A 23605-nucleotide genomic window follows, 5' to 3' on the forward strand; every position below is an offset into this window, starting at 1 on the left:
TCCAAGAGTTTGCCCAGGAAAGGAGTATTGGAGATCGAATGATAGTTAGCCAGACACGAGGGATCATAAGAAGAGGGTGCACAAGATAGTGCTTTAGGGGGTAAGGGAGGTTCCAGTGGCGAAAGAGTGATTGCAAAAGTTGGCCAGGGCTGGAGCGAGGGTGTCAATGTGGTCCTTGATGATTTTGGATGAACAGGGAAGAACCTGTTTAGAGAAGACTTTCATAGATCAGACTTGTCTAGAAACCTCGTCTGGGGTGAACAGAGGAAAGGCCGAGAAGGGAGGAGGAGAGATGGCCGCAGGGAGGCCAGGGGTAAAGGAAAAAGTAGAGGGAGAAGGAGGAGAAGACGAGATGGTGGACAGAATGTCCTGCATTTTAGAGATGAAATGTGAAGCCAAGGCTATGCAGAGGACCTGGAGGGGGGGCAGGAGAGGTATAGACTGCAGCAGGATTGGCTAGCTCCTTGCAGATTTTAAAGAGTTCGGCTAAGTTGTTAGGTGCCGCTGAGATGCGGGTTTGGATGTGAGCTTTCTTCTTAGTGAGGACAGAGAGTCGGTATTGCCTTTGGAGCAGGCGGCAGGCCAGTTTGTCAAAGGATGTACAAGATGCCAGCCATTTCCTCTCAGTCACCCTACACTTCCATTTAAGGGTGATGTGGTCTGAGTCGTACCAAGAGTTGCAATTGGCTTTGGGCTTCAAGCGGATCCTCATGACAGGGGAAAGTACATCAAGAGTGTCAGAGATAGAAGAGTGGAGGTTGGAAAGTGCTGTGTCAGGATGTGAGTCAGCCAGAGGTGCAGGAGGGGGAGAGAAAGTGGCGGCAAAAGCCTCAACTGACACATGCTTCATGGGTCTGATGACTGAGAAGGTGGATGGCAGTGTGGGGCTATGCTTGGCCTGAGGGGTATAGAGAGCGAGGTGAGAGGCGAGGAGAGGAGAATGTGGTCACTCCAGGGGAGAGGAGTGGTGAGAGGGTTAGAGAGGGGGAGATCTGAGGAGATCAGAGCATCCATAGTGTGCCCTACAGAGTGAGTGGGGCCCAAGGCAAGAATAGAGAGAGAAAGAGAGTCGCAGAGGCCGCAAAAGAGTCCAGAGGAGGGACAGGAAGCATCCAGGTGGATGTTGAGGTCTCCAAAGAGGAGGAGTTCAGTGGTCGAGCCCAGGAGGGGGGGAGGAGAGGCCCGCCCACTTGGAGAGGAAGGAAGTAACCTGACCAGGTGACCGGTAGATAGTGGCCACAGTGAGAGAGCAGCCAGGAGAGAGAGAGAGCCTGCAGACCATGCATTCAAAGGAGGAGTAGGCCTGCATAGGAATGACAGAGGCAGGAAACCACTCCGGGAATATCAAATATACACCCTCACCGGAACGGTTGGATCTGGGCGCAGAGAAGATCTTGTAGCCATCAAAGAAGAGATTGTCAAAACTCATGACATAGCAGGCCATGAACCATGTCTCGGTGAGACTGAGAACATCAAGGTCAAGTTCTTCCAGGAGGCGGCAGATGTCAGAGGAGTGTTTGACAGCTGAGCGAGGTTTGAGAGTGGCGATGTGGAGAAGGTTGCCAGCCTTGAAAGACTTCCAGGAAGGGGTAAATGTCAGAGGTACTCCCTGCAGAAGTGTAGAAGGAGCCAGAGGGAGGGCGGAAGAGGAAGGAGGAGAGGGAAAGGTAGCTAAGGAGGAGGAAGAAGGTGCCAGAGAGGTGACAGAGGAAGGAGGCAAGGGAGCCAGAAGAGGGACAACAGGAAAGGAAAGGAAGTTGATAAAGTGCGGAAAGCGTCTATAACAGAGGAGGAGGTTGGCCTGAGGGACTTGGACTAAGACAGTGCTATTTAGGTAAACATTAATGATGATCTTAGAGGAATGGAAGGGGGCCAGGAGGGCCTCCCAACAGGTGCCACCATTAAAGGGAGCGGAAGAAAAAGGAGAGAGCACAGAGACCATTTGTGGAGTCCATAGGTCTGGTGAAGGATCAACAAAGAGGATGTCAGTGAGGGTCTGTCTGGAGGAAGTGCTGGTATAGGTATCAGCAATCGGGAGGCCTGTGTTGGAGACCAGGATATCCTCTTTGAACTTCTTCCTACCAGACTTAGTGAGAAGGACAGGACAGTCAATAGAGAAGCAGTTAGAGAAGATAGGAGAAACAGAGAGCAACAAAGAGGATGCAGAGGTGAGGGAGTAGTCGGGAGGAGGAGGGGCTGATGACTAGGCAGGGGAAAGGGGAGACACTAAGGTAGGGCACAAGAGGATGGGTGCAAGCAGACGAGACAGAACGAGACAAGAACATGTAAGTAAAATAAAGCTAACTAGGCGATGGTCTCAAGGGAGAGGGGCAGTCAAGTAGAAGTGAAAACAATCAGTAACAGAGTATGAACCTGAAAGAAAAAGGACACAGCAAGACACAGCAAGGGAACAACCAGGCAGAGCAGGGTCTAGAACAGAACAATCAATCAGGGGAACCTATGGAGAGCGTGAACAAAAACAGAGAAGAAGGCAGTACAGGTATACATCAAAACGAGGTACCCTGAAGGAGAGGGACACAGCAGGGAACAACTAGCAGAGCAAGGGCTAGATAAATGAACAGTGATCAAAGGGATGATGAACAGTGATCAAAGGGAACAAGCAGAGACGAGTGAAAAACATATGGAGGTAGGCAGTACAAATAACAGTAGACTAAGAAAGCAAATACAGGAACAGTGAAATAAGCAAAAAGGGTCCCAAAGGAGCAACAAAGAGTAGCAACGGGATCTGGGACAGGAAAAAGGGCGGAGGGGTGGACCTGCAGGAGAGCAAGGACATGCAGGGGAATGTGGGTGCTATGAGCCAAAGATTTTAGAATATTCTTAAGCTGATAAGTACTTTTTGAACCCTTCAATTCAACGTAAATTAATCCTTTCCTGGGGGAAGTTAAGGCACAAATTCAGAGGTAAGAAGAGTCTTTCAGGGAGCCAGGGCAGCCAATGTTAGTTGAGCAAAAGTCTAGGCACTTCTTGCAGGTAGGTAAAAAGTATTGCACAATGTTTTAGAAGTCTTTGTAGAAAATGAAATCGCTGTAGGGCCACAAACTGGGGGGCTTGTGAGTGGCAAAGCTGCAAGCAACTCTGAAAAAGCAATCAAGATAAGTCTCAACTGAGAACTAGCAAGGCTACAATAACAAGAGGTAAGTCCCCTTAGTTTTACAGTACCTTTGGTTAGAAGAAAGTGGTTGCAGCTGGGTTCTGTTCCTGTGTAGGTCTGCAGATCCTGTTGTTCCTGGGCCTCAGTCATCGGGAAAAGAGGGAGGACATCTGTGGACTCCTGCACTACAAATGGAAGGTTGGCCAAACTTCAGATCAGCAGCACTTCGCAGTTTCTGCTTCTCGCGGCTTTCGCAAACAGCACCACTGCAGTTCTTGGATACCTTTATGGACTTTCCTCGCATCTTTGGTCGAGCACTCTGTTGAGGTGGCTCAGGCTTGGTCAGTCCTGCTTCATGGGAGTCCGGAGGATCTTCCTGGAGCTCAGGTCTGACTTAAAAATGATGTACTCGGTTCTGGTGTTCCTCTCCCTGGCAATCCGTTCCTGCAGCAGCAATGGAAGTACAGCCAGCTCAGAGAGGATGTCCAGTCGAGTTCACTTTGGGGTTGATTGGTCCCACCAACCCAAGGGGAGAAGTCGTCCCTTGCAGGACTTCTCTAGTTGAGGCGAATTCAGAGCTTCACCAATGCAGCAGCGCGTCACCAGGTGAAACCAACAGTCCAGGAGTAGCAGCAAGCATTTCTTTCAAGTTCTTCTTCAGATTCCTTCGTCCAGTGGTCGACTCTGCCTTCCAAGCCAAAAGCCTCACCTTTTTATTCAGGTTTCTCCCATTCATCGCAGCCTAGCTGTCACTCACGCAGCAGGGTGGCTGTCCTTTGATGACAGCCATCTGGCCAATTATCTTTTGGTGCATTCCTGTAACAAAGGGGATTAAGCACAGGGAGCTTCGGGCACCTCCCTCACTTCCTGCCCCTGCTAGACACGCTGGAGCCAGAGGCGGGCTTCACCAGTGAGTCCTGCCAAAGACAAAATGAACAAAGGGACCTGATTTGGCACGCAGAGTAAATCTCAAGAAGGACCTTTCCAACAAGAAATGGTGAAAAAAGAAGACCAGGGCCATTTTGACAAAATGGGCACCCCTGGGCGCTTTACTGCAGCTGCAATTGCAGACTCCGGTAAAAACACATAATAGTTGGAAAAACTAAACCACTGCCACCAGCCATCAATGTTAGAAAGATTAACATATAAATGTTAAATGTTACATAAGCAACTAGACAAAGGGGATACTATGTAACCCCTCCAGCACCCTATTGTAAGATAGTGTGTGCTGGGTCTAGAAAGTTACAAAATGTAAGTAAAGTCAATTTCCCTCACTGCTCTTGGAAACAGTAGTTTCACCAAGAGAAGGTATTTAAACCTTTGGGAAATCTAAGAGACTTCCCGGTGCCACTGCACAGAAGGTGCTGTGTGTCACAATGTAAAAATGATGCCTATGGAGTTTGTCAGACTCCAAAGTCAAAAGAAACAGTGTCCAAATCAATGAAAAATACATGAGAGAGTGGGGGAAAAGTCTCACTCTCTCCATGTTAGAAATTAAACGTCCTAATGTCCAGCAAAAAGTGCTGGGGGTCTCTAAGGTGGAAGGGAATAAGCACATTTCTGAGAATACTCCCTAACAGGGGAGCACCCGGCCAAGGGGCAAGGGCAAAGGGACAGGTCACGGGGGTAGAGAGGACGCAGTCAGGGGAGAGGCACAGTCGGAAGTGCTAAGAAGCGCAGAGCAAGCTAACTCCCCACAGCTTCTTACCTGGCAGCCGCACAAAGAAGGATGAGTCGTCTGCACTCACTGTCTGTGCCACAGACCCCTTGGTTGCTAAACACCTGCCCTTGCAGGTGACTCTGGATACCCCCAGCTACCATGGCTGATAACACAGTGCGGGATCCACAGACGCCACAGGATGTGGCCTACAATGGTGCACACATCCAGACCAGCCTCTGCATCGAGCAGACCTTTAGCCTGTTGAAGACTTATTTTCGGTTCCTACACCATCATGGAGGGGTGAAATGTACAGGCCAGAGACGGTGGGACACATTTTTCTTGCCTGTGCCATGCCGCACAACATTTGCATCAGGTGGAATGTTCCCTTGCCCCCTGATCAGGACATGCCGCTCCTAGAAGAGGAGGACTCACTACCTGACGGTGCTCTGTTGCCATGCACTGAGCAGGAAGAGGGTAGGGATGTACGTCTGGTTCAACAAGAACTGATTGACAATTTCTTTTGATGACAATGCAAATGCATTTGCAGCGCACCACTGTATATAGTCGCATCATTGATTAAACATGTGCACACAATAAGGAATGTCCTAGCATTGCTTTCAGAGAACAACTATGTAATGTGCAAATGCAAACAACCCTCCCCAAAAACCCTCCCCCTCCTCAATAACGCACCCCAAAAACCCTGCCTGCACACCATCCCCAAAACATCATACCCAAAACACCTACGCCCTCCCCTTTACCCCTCCACAAAAGCCATGGCTGAACACCATCCCCAAAACACCATCCCAAAAACACCTCCCCCTTCCCCAATAATCCTCCCCAAAAATCATCCCTGAACACCATCCTGAAAACACTCTTGCAGTGTCTGAAAGTTACTTTCGGTGCCTCTTGGGCATAGAAGCTTGCTCCAGTACTATGGGAGTCAGGTGACACTGAGCAGTGCCTTGGGTTGCTGGGTTGTGAGCCCTCTGTGATGGTAACAGATGTGGAGGACTCTGACCCCTGGGCCCAGATATACTTTACGGTGAGCTCCATGCACTGATTTAGTGTCTCAGCAGAGGCTGAGGTCGCCTCTGTGTGCTCCCGCACCTTCCGACCTACTGAGCTCATGGCAGCGGTGGCCTGGCTGAGGGAACAGGACATCCGGAGGCTACACCCCTGCAGGCAGACATGCATGGCCTGCTTGTGTTGGACCTGCTGGCCTGGCAATGCATGCTGCTGCTCAGTGGCATCTAGCCTCACCCATACAGCCGCCATATTGGGCATGGGCAGAGGTGGTGTGCTGTGTGGAGGATTTGGGCTGAAGCATGGGGAGTGGAAGCCCATGTCCTGATGCTTCTCATTCCCCTCATCTTCATCGGTGGTATGGACACAACCTGTGTCACGATGGACTGGTGGCCTCGCTGCCAGTGATAAAGAGGTGGGCGTGCTGGTACCCTGACATCTTGCAGCCAGAGCAGGATGGCAGACGTTTGTTCTGCCACAGGTGCTGGCTGTGACATGGCAGTGGCAGCTTCAGTGGCACCCATGCCACCTACTTAGCTGATGTAGAGCCTATTGTGCACTACCGTGGGGGTGGTGACATCTTCCAGATCTGACAGAGTTTGCACTGTGTTGGTAGGTGGTGATGGTGGCAGCCTTGCTGCCCTGCTCTGCTGCTTGCTCCCATTGCCAAGGGGTCTGGCCTGTGCAGGGGTGGAGGTGGATGGTGTGCCAGCAGTCGAGAGTCCAGCCTTGCCACCGTCCGAGGACTGTGTACCTACTGGGAATAGAATTACATGCTGTCAGTCATCTTGCAGACATGTCTGCGGACGTCCAAGACACTCATGTGACATTTTGTATGTTCCACAGATGCATATTTTGTATGATTGGCATGGGTGGTATCAGTCCAATAAGTACTGCTACTGCTAGGTGGTGGTAGTGCCTGCTGAGGGGGTACATGGTGCATTCATGTGCATGTTGCCTGTTGGCCTGCCTAGGTTGATTGTTGTTGTAGGTGCACTGGGGCTTCACTTGCCAACATGGACTGTCGTGGCACACATCGGTGCATCTCATTTTTCCATGTGTTGGCATGTACATTTGACCTACAGTACATGAGCATTATTACATATATCCGCCTCTCCTGGCACATGCATGTACTCACTGTGCATTTGCTATGATTGCCATCTGTTTGCCCACACCCTTGCCCATTGTGCGTATCTATGCTGGGGGGCGCATGCTATTGGCCACTGCATTCACATGTACTTGGGGTCTGATAGACTTACCGCCATCACTTTGCCTTCCTGCTGCAGTCTCCATGCTCCTGATGTTCTCACTCTCTATGCCCTCCATGTGGAGGATGGAGCTGGCCTCCTCCCACAGCATGAGGGTGAAGGGTTCTACTTGCCAGATCCTGTGGCAGCACTTTCCCTCCTGTGTCATGAGATCAGGCTGAGAACCCTTGCCTTTGACTTTTCCACCGCTTGCGGCAGCCCTCCGCATCACAGTGCCCACTGCTGTCACCTTTTGACGATTATATGAACAATCTGGCAAATAGAACCAGATGAGATACGACACCTGAAAATAAGGACTGAACAATTTATGGAAACCTTTGTGTAGTACCAGAACATGAATACACAATGTATAATATGCCAAATTAGTTTTATGTAATAATGTGTGAATGAGAAATTGCGGGATTGAGAATTGATGCCTGAAATATGAAAGATATGTTGATGGATTGAGTTAATTGTTTTAAGGAATAAATACAGTGATTTGTTAATGTGATTGTTGATTAAAATTTGTAATTATTGAATAACGTGTGCCATCCTGATCCACTGGTCCACTTCTCGCTTTAATATTATGTACCTTAGCCTTGATGTCTGCTCATATGGCCGCCTTCCTCTGTGCAGAGGTCTTGCTCCCAAACAGCTCCTCAGCATGCATGAGCCAGTGCAGTGAGCTCGAATTCCAGGAACTTAGGCGTCCACAGTCTGAGTTCTGGGAGAGGTGCCTTTCCCTTGCCTTGAGACATATTGCTTCCCCAAGTATGGTGTCCAGATGGCAACAGGAATTGCGAGATTCAGTGTGGATTGAGTTTTTTGAGATGATCGCCGCCATGCTTTCCGTTCCGGCGGTGATGTAATTTCCACCGGTGGTAAAACCCCTGGGTCTGCCAGCCGTAAAGTTAATACTGCTGTGTTTAGGTTGTACTACCTTCCGATGTCTGTTGTCGGTGGTAATATTGCCGGACGGTATTACCATTTCCACCAGGGGTGTGTGCGCACGACTAGCGGTTCATGATACAGCGGTAATTCTGCCAGTCATCCCAGCGGTAATAGTAATACCGGTATTACCGCCGTATTTCCACGAAACCCGGAATGAGCCCCTATGGTTTGTGTGTCTGACCTTTGCCACCATCCATCTGTCTGTTCCCTGGTGCTGTGCCCTCACTGCATTCCTCGCAGTCCTATACTCTGCCTAAAGAGGTGGTGTTTGAACTTTTCTGCTTTGTCTTAGTTGCATTTTTCTGAGGTTTGGTGATGTTCTTATGCCCATTTACTTATTACATCAATCGTGCTCTTCAGCCCTGTCCTATCGGGCCGACGCTATTTTAGTCACAATGTAAGTAGGGCAGCTGTGTAATTCCTAATGTTGTGGAGAATCTAGTTACAGAATCGACTTTTATTTAATGAATTCAGTGCTTCATATTGTCCTCATTTCACATTTCCCTTTCACAGAATTTCTCCTCCTCTGCCTTGAGCAGATCACAGATCACTTTGACATACACCTAGTCATCTTGCCAATTACAATGATATTATCACACTTGGAAACTGGATGAACGAGTTCCCGAGAAAGATATCACTGTGGAAACGTTCACTTCGAAACTAGACCTAAGTACTACCTTTGCTGGTACCTGTGATGTTGTGTCATTGCGAAAGGAATGGCAGAAACCAAGAAAGCCCTTTGCAGTCTAGACCCAGAATTGTTATTCTGCGGGGCACTTTTTACCAGCTCTGAAGTAAGTGTTAGGTGTCAGCTCTCAGCACACCTCTCCACATCACTCCTCACCACACCTCAAGGGTTGATGAGATGGGCCCCTGGTCCTGAGGTGGGAGTCTGTTGTCCAGCGAGGCCGCAGCACAGTGCTGTATATCCCCTGAACAGATAGCGGAATGAGGCCCTAACTTACTCAGTGCACTGAAAAATTGTATTGTCTGTAATTAAATATTCACAACCCAGCTCTCTTTACCTATCTTTCTCTTTTCATTTTTTGCTAGACTCAGTTGTCTGTCATTTACTCATACTCTATTTCTCATTCCCTCCCTCCCTCCCTCCCCTCCCTCCCTCCCTCCCTCCCTCCCTCCCTCCCTCCCTCCCTCCCTCCCTCCCTCCCTTCCTTCCTTCCTTCCTTCCTTCCTTCCTTCCTTCCTTCCTTCCTTCCTTCCTTCCTTCCTTCCTTCCTTCCTTCCTTCCTTCCTTCCTTCCTTCCTTCCTTCCTTCCTTCCTTCCTTCCTTCCTTCCTTCCTTCCTTCCTTCCTTCCTTCCTTCCTTCCTTCCTTCCTTCCTTCCGTCCTTCCTTCCTTCCTTTTCCCATTGTCTTTCTTAACTAGTTCTCTATGACTTGTGATTTCGAATCCTAATAGATGTCCATCGCCCATTTAGTGCATAGCTATGCACTTGCAGGGCTATATTGGCACTAGGGACTTTAGCACGGAGGCAGGGCACTTAGCCATTATTCGGCTGTTTGCCTTGTACTCTGTTTCACTGGGTTAACTGTGCATTTAACAATGGAATGGTAGGCAGGATGGAACTTACCCTTACATATAATATTATGAATGGCTATTAGCAAGTCCCATACCAAGATGGCCATCAGCTGCAAGATGCATGCGTTCGCGCATGCGTAAGATTGCCATGGCAACAGGTAGAGTATACACAAAAGCGAGATGAGAGACCGTCCTTTCGGTCAGCTGTCTTGCGTCCCGATTTCTTTGAATTCTCCAAGGTAGTTGTGCATGCATTATGTTTTTACTTTCTGTAGGATCCTAGATGTTGTGGTTGATGGTCTGTGTGAGTGCAGGGGCCTGGTGGAATGCTCAGGTGGAGCTTGGAGTGTTGGGGCACCTGGGTGTTCCAGGAACTGACAGTTGGTACTTGGAGCTGGGCAGGGATCCAGGGTGGAGGCCTGTAGATCTTCTTTCCTACTTCTTACCTATACTATGTAACAAAGAGACAATAAAGCATGTTCCTGTTTATACTTACCTGCGTCAGCCTGGTTCCTGCTCCTTGTACATCACTGGCTCAGGGTACATCTTACAGGAGGCAAGATACATTAACTTCTAAGAAGTAACGAATCGAATGGTCCGTGACTGGTTAAGCACCCTGTTACGGCAGGCTGGTTTTGATAAACAATCCATGACCTTCCAGGGACGCTCTGCTACGCTGCAGATTAGTCTGCTTTGGACGACTTAGTGGGGGACAGATTCCTTCCCACGGTATTTTCAATAACATTTGCATGCTAATGCCTATGGCATCACGCCACCATGATACGTGAGAGTTTGATGTTACATTACTTACCACATAGAAATCAATTGACGGCTCGCATGGTCCGTGATGCGCTAACCACCCTGCCACACCAGGCCGGATCCGACGAAGGATCCATAACCCCCCAGGGACACTTCGCTAACCTGTAGTTTAGATCACTTTTTAAAACATCGTGGCAGATGGATTCCCTCCCACTGTATTACACATAACGTATGTATGTTAGTAGTTATGGTACCTAACCACCTAGATGTGCGAGTATTTAATGCTGCATCACTTACAACATGGCCTCTCTATGTTTAATTATCTACAGAATGACAAGAGCTCTCTATGAGTAACAACACGGACATCGAAATATCCTCTCGGCTAGGCGAAACGCAGCGGACGCTGGCTGAGTATGTCACTGAGCATTACATAATACAGGACGCTGAATGATTAACTCAAATTGACAATAACTTGAGGGGTCAACAATTGTCCTTTATTCTGCTACACGGTTTGAATATATCTCAAGGCCACACCGTATTTGTTGGAGGTTAGTGTTAAGTGACATTTGCCTTAAATGAATGCACTGTTTTGAACAGAATGAACATGAGAATGTTGTTTTACTGAATGGTGATAAAAAGACACCTCTAAGCCCTGATGATGGATTCAATATCCAAAACGATTTTGTAATTATGTTAGACAAATTGGAGTTGATTGTCTTTGGCAAAAAAACAGTTAAGACACAATTCATTTTTTGTTGATTTATGTTGTGGAGAAATGGGTGACTCCCTTCTCGGGATTTGTAAAGAGTTCTATGAGTAAAAGTGAACGTATAAATAGAATTATGCCGTTAATTTTAAGGTTGTTGGGTGTGGACAAACCAAATCAACAATGCATTTCAGTTTACTACATGTAAGCCCTCTTGGCGAACATTTGTTTTTCGATCTATATGTCTGATAAACATTGAATTTGGATCTACACAAACACATATCTGAGAATGTGAATTACTTAGTAGGACGTCAGTCCACGCAGAGTGCAATTGCGTTACCTTTTGGCGACAACAAGTTTGGTGGAAGGAGAGTTGTGTTGAGTCTCTTTGGGCCTGGAGACTATACCCTTTTGCAACAGAAGCAACATTTAATACTGAAAATCTGCGATTTGCATAACACTAAAAATGTGAACTATAGTTTAACCTGTAGTGCCCCTCCCCCATATCACCATGTCATAGAACGTTTCTGGCAATGTATAAAAGCCACTATAAAAGCCACACACCTTTGAATCCGAATAACATTTATTCAAATATTCACTTCACAGAAGAATGTAAATAAGACCATTCACAAGCGGTTTGATTGCATGTTCCTGTGGTCTACCGGGTAAATGTCTGTTCTGGGGATTAGACGCCCAGCAGTTACAATCCGAGCACTGACCTCAAAAAGTACAAACCCAGTTAACTGTACCACACTATGGGGCTCAGTATGAGTCTGGCGGTAACTGTATTACTTAAGCAAAAAGGAAACAGAACTTAATCTGGTCCCAGGTGTGCTTCCCCTCCTCTCCAACACAGAGTTGCCCAAATTCTGTTACAATATAGTTATGTTAAATCCAAAATCATCACTCAGTACTCATTAGTAAAATCATGAAGATTGTTGTCTTCTTCTTTTATTACTGAGGCTTAGACATCCTGCAACCATTTAGCACCTATTAGTGTGTTATGCCAATGCATTTCGGCCATTGACCGTCATCAGGGCTCTAGGCGCTCTCGCCATCACTTTACATTATTATGCATGAATAATGAAATAATCAGATAAGCAAACATTCAAATAAGCAAACATTTGTCATGTATATAAGTTATTCATGTCCAAAAATCATTGTGAGTTGCAGTCCATAATTATATTCACAGGTTGTTTGTCACAAAATATTCACATCATTCCATTGTGATTTATAACCACATATGCACCCAGATTACCCGTTATCAGTGAAGTGCAAGAAAATGATCACATTAATACAAAAGCAAACACATGCCATTTGTGCAGATTTCAATTCCCAGGATGTGTGTCACCACAGGTAAATAAAAAGATAAATAAAGGTACGTTTCTTAGTCGGGCATTATTGTCAAATTAACGCTGCGATTCAAGACATCTTGTGTACCTGTTTAGTGGCAGTAATATATGTCCCCCTTCTCTTGCGCTACTCCGTTTTGCCTCAGTATCGTGTTCTCAAGGTTAACCTTTAAAGAGTCATCATGTTTATCTTCGTGTGCCTCACGTTTCTATAAGCCCATAAATTGTAATGCAGTGTTCCCTGCTTACCTGTGTTAACCGTACGCTCCTTGTAACTTCTGTGCTGCGAGAAAACCCGCGTCCTCGCTAGACGCCGGCTTTCATAGTTTGGGTTCTGTTGCTAGGTGACCTGCGCGTGCGCGGGTGCACGAGAGAAAGTTACTTTCACTTTCTCATCCTTGCCGCACGCCGGCGTTGCTGTCGTCCCTGGGACCTTTAAAGTGACAGCGCAGTTAAATCTACATCTTGACGAAAATAAGCGATTCCTCATGGCCAAGTAAGAAGGATAATGTGAGTGATCCAGCAAAAAGAATTAAACAGTTAGAATATTTAATTTGCAAAGAGATAAACCGCAAATTGCATGCAATAACCCTGGGACGATACTACAAAAATCAGAGGATCCCACATGGATTAAGAATAAGTTTAAGACCAACACTATGTAAAGAGAATAAAGAATTCATTCGAAAATGGGAAGCAATCCTCAATAGGTGCTCCTTGGATTTGATCTTATCGACAATACAGGAACTAACAAAGAATGTAACAACTTTGAACGCAGAAATAGAAGAAATTGAGAGCAAACTGAGCACAACACTAGGGGCCTCATTACGACCCAGGAGGTAAGTTACCGCCTGGGTCGTACCTTTACCACCATGGCGTAAACTAGGTTTACGCCATGGTGGTTGGCGGACTTACCGCCCCATTCCGAGGTGAGTGGGGCGGTAAGTCCCCATTAACCCATTTACCCTTCCCCATTCCCATTTTTGCCCCATAGGGCATAATGGGAGTGGGGAAGGCGTTAATTACGCCACCGTAAATTACGGTGGCGTAATTAACAACAAGGTCCCTTAGCGCCATGGATATTAACACCTGCTAAAAGCAGGTGTTAAAACCTCCATGGCGCTAAGGGACCTCGGAATCAGGCGGTAAGGGTCGGCGCTGTTTACGCCGCCGTAAACCCCTTACCGCCTTGGTCCTAATGAGGCCCTAGGTAAGGAAGTGCTTGCTGAAATAGTCAAAGACATCAACGTGAAACTTGAAGCATATAAAACGGAAATAGAAGGGAAGAAAGTAAGAAAATTCAGATCGGACACACATGACTATTTGAATGGGGAGGTCTACACGTGGATGGACAGATACACGGCTCCACCACAGAGAAAACCCAATAGAAGTAGTACGGATAACTCTTCCAGTACTGACTCAGAGGACAGAGATATTCAGCGAAGAACACCAGAAGAGTGAACAACACCATTACAGAGGGATATTCTACCAACACCAGCAAGAGCAACAACATTGGCACAAACTTCTTTAGGACGACCCAGAGAAGGAAGAAGACAAGACGAGGGAAAAGGTGACACAAGAGTAGAGACGAGAGCAGCACGTCTACAACAAAAGAAGACCTAGTGATTAACTTATCCTCAAGGACACTAAATAGAATGGAAAAGGAGGTATTACAGAAAGGTTTGAGTTTTGTGCCAACACACAGCACCACGTTGTTTGAAACGAAAATCAATCTTTTTAATCTGGTGAGGAAACTGAAACTCAAGGTTTTCTTTAATGAACTGGAGCCAGCAGGGAATAGAGACCCCAAAGAGCAAGTATTACAAGAATTCAGAACGAAAAGTAGTTTTATTCGACCAATCAACTTGCCTTCTATTGATATTTTTCAAAAACAGACTCTCAATGACCTCAAAAATATCTCCTACAAGCGTCCAAAATACAGTAATTTAAAACCGAGTGAGTTAGACATACTCAGAGATTTATTTGCAGATGAAAAAATCACTATCAGACCAGCTGACAAGGGGGGAGCCCTTGTGATCATGGACAGCACAGATTACGATAGGGAATGCAATTGACAACTTAGTGACACCAACACTTATGCAACATCATGCGACAACTGGAGAGATTGCTAGATAAGGTAGAAGAACTAGAGTGGATAAATGACAAAACCAAAGCTTTCTTACTGAACAGACATCCACGAATACTGAAATTTTACACACTGCCAAAGGTACATAAACATCCAACGCAACCACCTGGCAGACCCATAGTATCGGGCATAGATAGTCTATTACAGCCTATTGGTCAATATATAGATTTCTTTCTTCAACCGCTGGTACAAAAAACATGTACCTACACTAAGGATACCGCACAATTTTTGGATTGTTTAAAGAACGTTGGCTACATTAATAACTCTATCATGTTTACAATTGACGTTAAGAGCCTTTATACATCGATCCCCCATGATATGGGGCAGGAAGCGATAGAATGGTTTCTTTTTGATGAAGAAGGAGAAATGCGAGCAGTAAAGGAATTTATTATGGTTTTACTGGAGTTTATTGCTTAGAACTCTTACATACAGTACAAAGACACATTTTATCTCCAAACCTCAGGAACATCAATGCGGGCGACAATGGCCCCGATCTATGCAAACTGTTTCATGCATAAGTTTGAACAAGATCACATATTATCACAAACTAATTGGAAAGGGGAGATAGCACTTTGGACAAGATATATAGACGATATTTTTGGAATATATAAAGGGTCTTTGTGTACCTGAATACCATGGACTCAAGAATACAATTCACTTATGAGAGCTCCCCAACCGATATTCACTTCCTAGATGTGGCTATGCTTGCCAAAGAAGGTAAATATGAAACAAACATCTACCGTAAAGAGACAGATCGGAACAACTTGCTGCATCGTCTCAGCTTTCACCAACCGAGTCTAGTCAGAAATTTACCATACAAACAAATGAGACGAGTGAAACGTATAGTCAATAACCCTACATTATGTGACAAAGAAATTGAAGTAATGGGTAAGAAGTTTCTAGCTAGGGGTTATAAAGAAACAGAAATCACAACAGCAAAAGAACGCCTATCACTATTGACACCTGAATCACAAGAGAGCACAAACCCTAAGAAATCGGAGAATCATATGGTGTTTGTATCATGCTATTCCCTACAGAGCAGTCAAATAAAAACAGCATTACTCAAGAACTGGCAAATATTGAGGAATGACTCAAAAGTGGAACATCAATTCGAGGATAACCCCATTTTTGCATACAAGAGAAGCAGGAACTTGATGGACAGACTAGTCAAAACAAGACCCAAGATACAGCAACCTATAACACAAAGAACGGGTACATACCCATGTCTGCACTGTAGCAACTGTAATTTCATCACTAAGGGGAACATCATCAATCATCCTCGTACAAGAGAAAAAATTCAACTAAGGAGTTTCGTAACATATGACACAATGAACATAATTTATGCTATCAAATGTCCGTGTGGTATGTATTATGTGGGACAATCAACAAGATCAGGCCGACTTCGATGGAATGAACACATGTCAAATATACGTACTAACAATAAGAATTCTGCATTAGCTAGACACTGGGAGGAAAAAAAAACATAACATCAACCAAATCAGAATTCAGGTCCTGGAAGTGGTTAAAACAAGAGACAGATACAAGGATATCACTAAAAGACTTAATCAATGTGAGTCCTATTGGATAGGCAGGCTGGACTCATTGAAGCCTGGCGGAATCAATGAAGAAATAAATTATGAATGTTTTTTGTAACATGCAGCAAATGAGGAGCAACTAATGGATAATACAACAGTGACTTTGAGCAATCCAGTGGTTTATTTTTATTCTTAAATTTTTGAAAAATCCACAATCTCGTGGCTTATTTTCATGTCTTTTGAATATTCAACATTTATGTTTTTTGAAATACCTACATTTTTTGATATTTCCATAGTGTTTATTAATTTGAGGTGATTGGTCAAATGAACATTGCACAACGGCAAATTTGAACTATACTTGCAGGATCCATCAGGGGGTGATAATTCCCGTTTGAAACTTGTTTTAAGTGGGACCCAAGGCAGGAACTCCGCTTCCTGCCGCATTCACCCCATCATGGGACACTGCAACTACTGTAGGTTGCTGTAATCACTAGCTCTGTGAATAATTATTTCTGCTTATTTTTATTTAATGACGTGCAATAGTGAGTGATATATAGAAAATGTAGTCAAACAACACCAAGAGAGATCACATATGGAGTCCACGGGATTAGATGGTTTTGGTATAAGGAACGTCCATAGAAAATAATTTGATTGTTACAAATAACAGAACTGTATACAGATTGTGAGCATTGTATTCACACTACCAGGAGATGTAGAATTAACCGCGCTGTCACTTTAAAGGTACCGGGGACGACAGCAACGCCGGCGCACGGCAAGGATGAGAAAGTGAAAGTAACTTTCTCTCGTGCACCCGCGCACGCGCAGGTCACCTAGCAACAGAACCCAAACTATGAAAGCCGGCGTCTAGCGAGGACACGGGTTTTCTCGCAGCACAGAAGTTACGAGGAGCGTACAGTTAGCACAGGTAAGCAGGGACCACTGCATTACAATTTATGGGCTTATAGATACGTGAGGCACACAAAGATAAACATGATGACTCTTTACAGGTTAGCCTTGAGAACACGATACTGAGGCAAAACGGAGTAGCACAAGAGAAGGTGGACATATATTGCAGCCACTAAACAGGTACACAACATGTCTTGAATCGCAGCGTTAATTTGACAATATTGCCCGACTAAGAAACGTACCTTTATTATCTTTTTATTTACCTGTGGTGACACACATCCTGGGAATTGAATTCTGCACAAATGGCATGTGTTTGCATTTGAATTAATTTGATCATTTTCTTGCACTTCACTGATAACGGGTAATCTGGGTGCATATGTGGTTACAAATCACAATGGTATGATGTGAATATTTTGTGACAAACAACCTGTGAATATAATTATGGACTGCAACTCACAATGATTTTTGGACATGAATAACTTATATACATGACAAATGTTTGCTTATTTGAATGTTTGCTTATCTGATTATTTCATTATTCATGCATAATAATGTTAAGTGATGGCGAGAGCGCCTAGAGCCCTGATGACGGACAATGTCCGAAATGCATTGGCATAACACACTAATAGGTGCTAAATGGTTGCAGGATGTCTAAGCCTCAGTAATAAAAGAAGAAGACAAAAATCTTCATGATTTTACTAATGAGTACTGAGTGATGATTTTGGAATTAACATAACTATATTGTAACAGAATTTGAGCAACTCCGTGTTGGAGAGGAGGGGAAGCACACCTGGGACCAGATTAAGTTCTGTTTCCTTTTTGCTTATGTTCTTTTTTACCCTGTGCCAGGGTTTTAAGGTGTGCCCCAAATATCAAATACAAAGGAATTCAGTTCAAGAAGGAATTTTTAAATATTTAGCAGTGCCCACCCTTTCCAACCCAATCTATTTTTTTGCGGTAACTGTATTACTGCAACTTTTACCATTCCACCAAATTAGGAGCCAACAGTATTACTGTCAGTGGGAATAGCGCCAAAGGTAATACCATTGGCGGAATGAATGCTGATGGATTTAACGTTGGTGGTATCACCACCAAAATCATAAAACGGTATTACTGCCGTATCACAAGTTGGAAAATGGCGGTAATACCGCTAAATCACTGTTCATTTACCTGCACCTAAAAGGTGGAGATAAATGCACAAATGATGAAAATTAAGCCACAGGTGCACCCAATCTACCCAGGAAGGGTACATTAGGCCCACACCTTCCCCAAACACACTTTCCAAATCCATCATGTTGCCACTGGCTTCGGTGCACATGGACATGCAGCCGCTGCAGCTCTGCATTGAACTGCAGAGGCTTGAAGAGCAGGATGCAGAGCATAGGAGGAGGAGGAGCACGAGGGGGAGGAGGAGACGCCATGCAAGGCTAGTGCCCATACCTTGGATCAGGCCCTCACCCTGGACCTTGAGAGACACTCAGCTAATCACCCTGTACCGGCTGAACAGGGAGTCCTTTGCAGAGCTGCTCGACCTGATCCAGGATGACATAGAGAGCCGGGTCAACATCAGGACAACCTTACCCCCGCTGTTGAACCTTGTGTCAGTCCTGCATTTCCTGGCAACTGGAACCTTCCAGGACACCATGAGTATGCTGCACGGTATGCCACAGCCCATATTTTCCAATGCACTTGTGCAGGGGCTGGAAGCACTCCCATGCCATGTCTCCCAGCCCAACTCCCTGCCCACCATCGAGGCACAGGTGAACGCCATGAAGGCACGTTTCTATGCAGCAGCCCACAGGCCCATTTCATTGCTGCTATGGACTGCACCCATGTGAAGTTGGTGGTACCTCAGACATCTGAAGAGGTATACCGCAACTGGAAGCAATAACACTTCTTGAACATCCAGGCCATCTGTGATCCTGACCTACTCATTACACACGGCTCTGCCCGCTTCCCTCGTTCCACCCACGATGCCATGGTCCTGCGTAACAGCACAATGCCAGGATACATGGAGTATCACAGAGGGCAACAGGCGTGGATATTGGGTGAGTACAAGTGCCATTAAACAGATTATTCTCACAGCACAATATACGTGCCATGTGGGCAGAGGGGTTATCACAACTTGGTGGTGCATGCCCTGTCAAGGCCCTGTACATGCAAGATCTGCCCTCACACCCCTGCATACAGGTCTAGGACATGAGTGGCAATGCTGCAGTAAATTGCCAATTCATATATGCCCAATAGGCTAGCAACACACACATAGGACTACAGGAACCACAATGCAACCTTTCACATCCCCATACATGGAGCAACACGCTACAACACTGCAACAAAGGAATGCAACACTGGCAGAGGTAATGTCATGTACTCAGGTGACCATGGATCTGAAACCATTGTGGAATAGTTGCACACAACCTGCACTAGTACCACTAAACACCAATCAGGGCACATGCATGCGAGCAATGCACAGGCATTGTGGCATGCTGCCCTGTCAATCACAGACCCTGAAAGCGATGAGTGCTGCCTGTGAGCTGTGTGCATGATGTTCCACGACAGAGCAAATTTACCTGAATTACTACATATGCAAGCACTGGTAAGTTACATCATGTTGTGTGACAATACCTGTGAAATGCATGCACAGAGTGTCTATCATCATGCTGTTTTAATGTGTAGCACATCCATAATGCTCTGTGACTGACAACTATGACCTTTACCCTTGCGGGTGACTCTGGATACCACTACTACCATGGCTGATGACAAAGTGCAGAATCCAGAAATGCCACAAGATGTGGTCCACAACGGGGCACACATCCAGACCAGGCTCTGTATTGAGCAGACCTTTGGCTTCTTCAAGGCTCATTTTTGGTTTCTACACCATTCTGAAGGGGCCCTAATGTACAGGCTAAATAAGGTGGGACAAATTGTTCTTGCTTGTACCACGCTGGATAACATTTGCATCAGGTGGAATGTTCCCCTACCCCCTGATGAGGACATGCCACCCCCAGAAGAGGAGGACTCACTATCCGAGGGTGCTGTGCTGCCATGCACTGAGCGGGAAGAGGGTAGGGATGTACGACTGGTTTGGCAAGAACTGATTGACAATTTATTTTGATGACAATTGAAATGCACTTGCTTCGTACCTCTGTATATAGTCACACAATAGATTAATCACTTGCACACAATAAGGAATGTCCTAGCATTGCTTTCAGTGAACAACTATTTAATGTGCAAATGCAAACAACCCTCCCCAAAAACCCTCCCCAATTACCCTCCACAAAAAACCCTCTGTGAACACCATGCCCAAAACACCATCCCCAAAACGCCTTGCCCCTCCTGAATAACCCTCCCCAAAAACCCTCCCTGAACACCATCCCAAAAACACTTCCCCCTCCCCACAAACCCTCCCTGAGCACCATCCCCAAAACACCTCCCCCTCCCCACTGCCCCTGCCCAAAAACCCTCCCTGAACACCATCCCCAAAACACCTACCCCGTCCCCATTGCCCCTCTCCAAAAACCCTGCCTGAACACCATCCCCAAAACACCATCCCCAAAACACCTCCCCCTTCCCCAATAACCCTCCCCACAAAACCTCCTTGAACACCATCCTAAAAATACCCTTGCAGTGTCTGACAGTTACTTTCGGTGCCTCTTGGGCATAGAAGCTTGCTCAAGCAACTTGGGAGCAGGGCCGGACTGGGCCATAAAATTGTTTCGGGCACCAATGCAAATGGCTATTAATTCCTTTAGTGAGTTTTATTCAGCAACACTAATCAAAACTACTAGCCGCAGAGTGAATTAACTCATCAAACTGGCCCAAATTGGCCAAAAAAAGTGGCTCACTTTGACCAAATAAACTGGGCCACGCCAGCATTTTGTGTTTTTGGTTCGGCCATGGGCCTTATACCCCATAGGCCAGTCCGAGCCTTCTTGGGAGTCAGTTAGTGCTGTGAGCGGTGCCTTGGAGTGCTGGGTTGTGAGCCCTATGTGGTGGTAACAGAGGTGGAGGACACTGACCCCTGGGCCCAGACATCCTTCAGGGTGAGCTGCATGGTCTGATTTAGTGTCTCAGCAGAGGCTGAGGTCACTTCTGTGTGCTCCCGCACAACCCGAACTACTGAGGTCATGGCAGCAGTGACCTGCCCGAGGGAATGGGACATCCAGCGGCTACCCCCCTGCAGGTACTCATGCATGGCCTGCATGTGCTGCACCTGCTGGCACGCCAGTGTCTCAAGCAATGCATGCCAACGCTCAATGGCGTCTAGCCTCACCCATACAGCTGCCATATTGTGCACGGGCATAGGCAGTGTGCTGTGAGGAGGGTTTGGGCTGGAGCATGGGGAGGGGAAGCCCATGTCCTGCTCCTCTTCATTGGTGGTATGGACAAAGCCTGTGCCACGATGGACTGGTTTCTTCAATGCCAGTGATTGAGAGGTGGGCGTGCTGGTACCCTACATCTTGCAGCCAGTGCAGGGACGGCAGCAGTGTGGTCTGCCACAGGTGCTGGCTGTGGCGTGGCAGCTTCAGTGGCACCCGTGCCACCTGCCTAGCCAATGGAGAGGCCACAGTGCACCACCATGGGAATGGTGACATCCTCCGTACCTGACAGAGTTTGCACTGCGGTGGTAGATGGTGGTGGTGGCGCCCTTGCTGCCCTGCTCCGCTGCTTGATCCCACTGCCAAGGGGTCTGGCCTGTGCAGCGGTGGAGGTAGATGGTGTGCCAGCAGTGGAGTGCCCAGCCTCGTCACTGACAGTGGACTTTGTACCTATTGAGAATAGAATTACATGCTGTCAGTCATCTTTCAGCTATGTCTGTGGACTTGCAAGACACTCATGTGACATTGTGTCTGTTCCACAGATGCACATTTTGTATGATTGGCATGGGTGGTATCAGTCCAATAAGCACTGCTACTGCTAGGTGGTGGTAGTGCCTGCTGAGGGGGTACATGGTGCATTCATGTGCATGTTGCCTGTTGGCCTGCTTAGGTCGATTGTTGTTGTAGGTGCACTGGGGCTTCACTTGCCAACATGGACTGTCGTGGCACACATCGGTGCATCTCATGTTTCCATGTGTTGGCATGTGCATTTCACCTACAGTACATGTGCATTACTATATTTACCCGCCTCTCCTGACACATGCATGTACTCACTGTGCATTTGCTGTGATTGCCATTTGTTTACCCATACCCTATTTTATTTTGCGCATCTATGCTGGGCATCTATGCTATTGGCCACTGCATTCACATGTACGTGGGGTATGATAGACTTACCGCCATCACTGTGCCTTCCTGCTCCAGTCTCTGTGCTTCTGATGCCCTCTATGCCCTCCATGTGGAGGATGGAGTTGGCCTTCTCCTCCCATAGCATGAGGGTGAAGGGTTCCACTGTGCCAGATCCTGTGGCAACACTTTCACTCCTGTGTCGTGAGATCAGGCTGAGGACCCTCGCCTTTAGACCGTTCCACCGCTTGTGGCCCCCTCCGCATCACAGGGAATAGTGCCCACAGCTGTCACCTTAGCCATGATGTCTGCCCACATGGCTGCCTTCCTCTGTGCAGAGGTCTCCCTCCCAAACAGTGAGCACGATTTTCATGAACTTAGGCGTCCGCAGTCTGAGTTTTGGGAGGCGTGCCTTTCCCTTGTCTTGAGACATATTGCGTCCCTAAGAATGGTGTCCAGATGGCAACAGCAAATGGGAGATTCATAGTGGATTGAGTTTATTGAGATGACTGCCGCTGTGCTTTCCGTTCCGGCTGTGATGGTAATACTGTTGTGTTTTGGTGGTAACCACCTGATGTCTGTTGTCAGCGGCAATATTGCCGGACAGTATTATCATTTCTGACAGGGGTGTGTGCGCAGGCCTGCCAGGTCATGATACAGCAGTAATTCTGCCAGTCATCCCGGCGGTAAAGGTAATACCGATATTACCGCCGTATTTCCGCCAAACTTGAAATGAGGCCCTATGCTTTTTGTGTCTGACCTTTGCCACTGTCCATCTGTCTTTTCCCTCGTGATGTGCCCTGTTAAGATGGATTTCTGAACTCTGACCTGGAGGGGCAGTGGTTCAGAAGGCCAGCCTAGTTTCTTGGAAGAGGGTAACCTCTGGACAAGCCAGACCAATCAGGGTAGCGATGGCGGCAGTCAAGATTAAGTCTCAAGAGGGCTGAGGGTGACTGAAAAACCTCAATGAGCACACAAAGCAAGGACACTTACAAATTACTCCAGATAGGTGTTATATTAAAAATATAGACACATTTATTACAAGGTCTTTTTAACATCGACTATAGCAAATAATCACAATAATACTAAAGTAAACCAACACATCACAATCAATACAATATTTATACAAGACCGCGGGGTCTAAGGAGTTAAGAGCATGAAATATGTAGACCACCTGGATGGGGAGGAAAACAGGCAGTGCAAGTAATCGTTAGACCCAGTTCGACATCAGAAATACACCTAACTAGGAGGCAGTCCAAGTCCTACAAAGAGAGGAGTCTTATGCTCAATAGTACATGCACGCGCTTGTGCCAATGGACAAAATAGGGTCTCAGGCAGTTCAGGAAGGCGAATGAAGCGATGAAGAACAAGTCCTCACTACTCAAGCAAGGCCTCCACTTGTGGGCAGAGGCAGGGTGAGAGTGCGGGATAGAGATGCTATTTCGCA

The sequence above is a fragment of the Ambystoma mexicanum genome, chromosome 1q (genome assembly GCF_040938575.1).
Source record: "Ambystoma mexicanum isolate Mex_15411 chromosome 1q, UKY_AmexF1_1, whole genome shotgun sequence".
Classification (NCBI taxonomy): Eukaryota; Metazoa; Chordata; class Amphibia; order Caudata; family Ambystomatidae; genus Ambystoma; species Ambystoma mexicanum.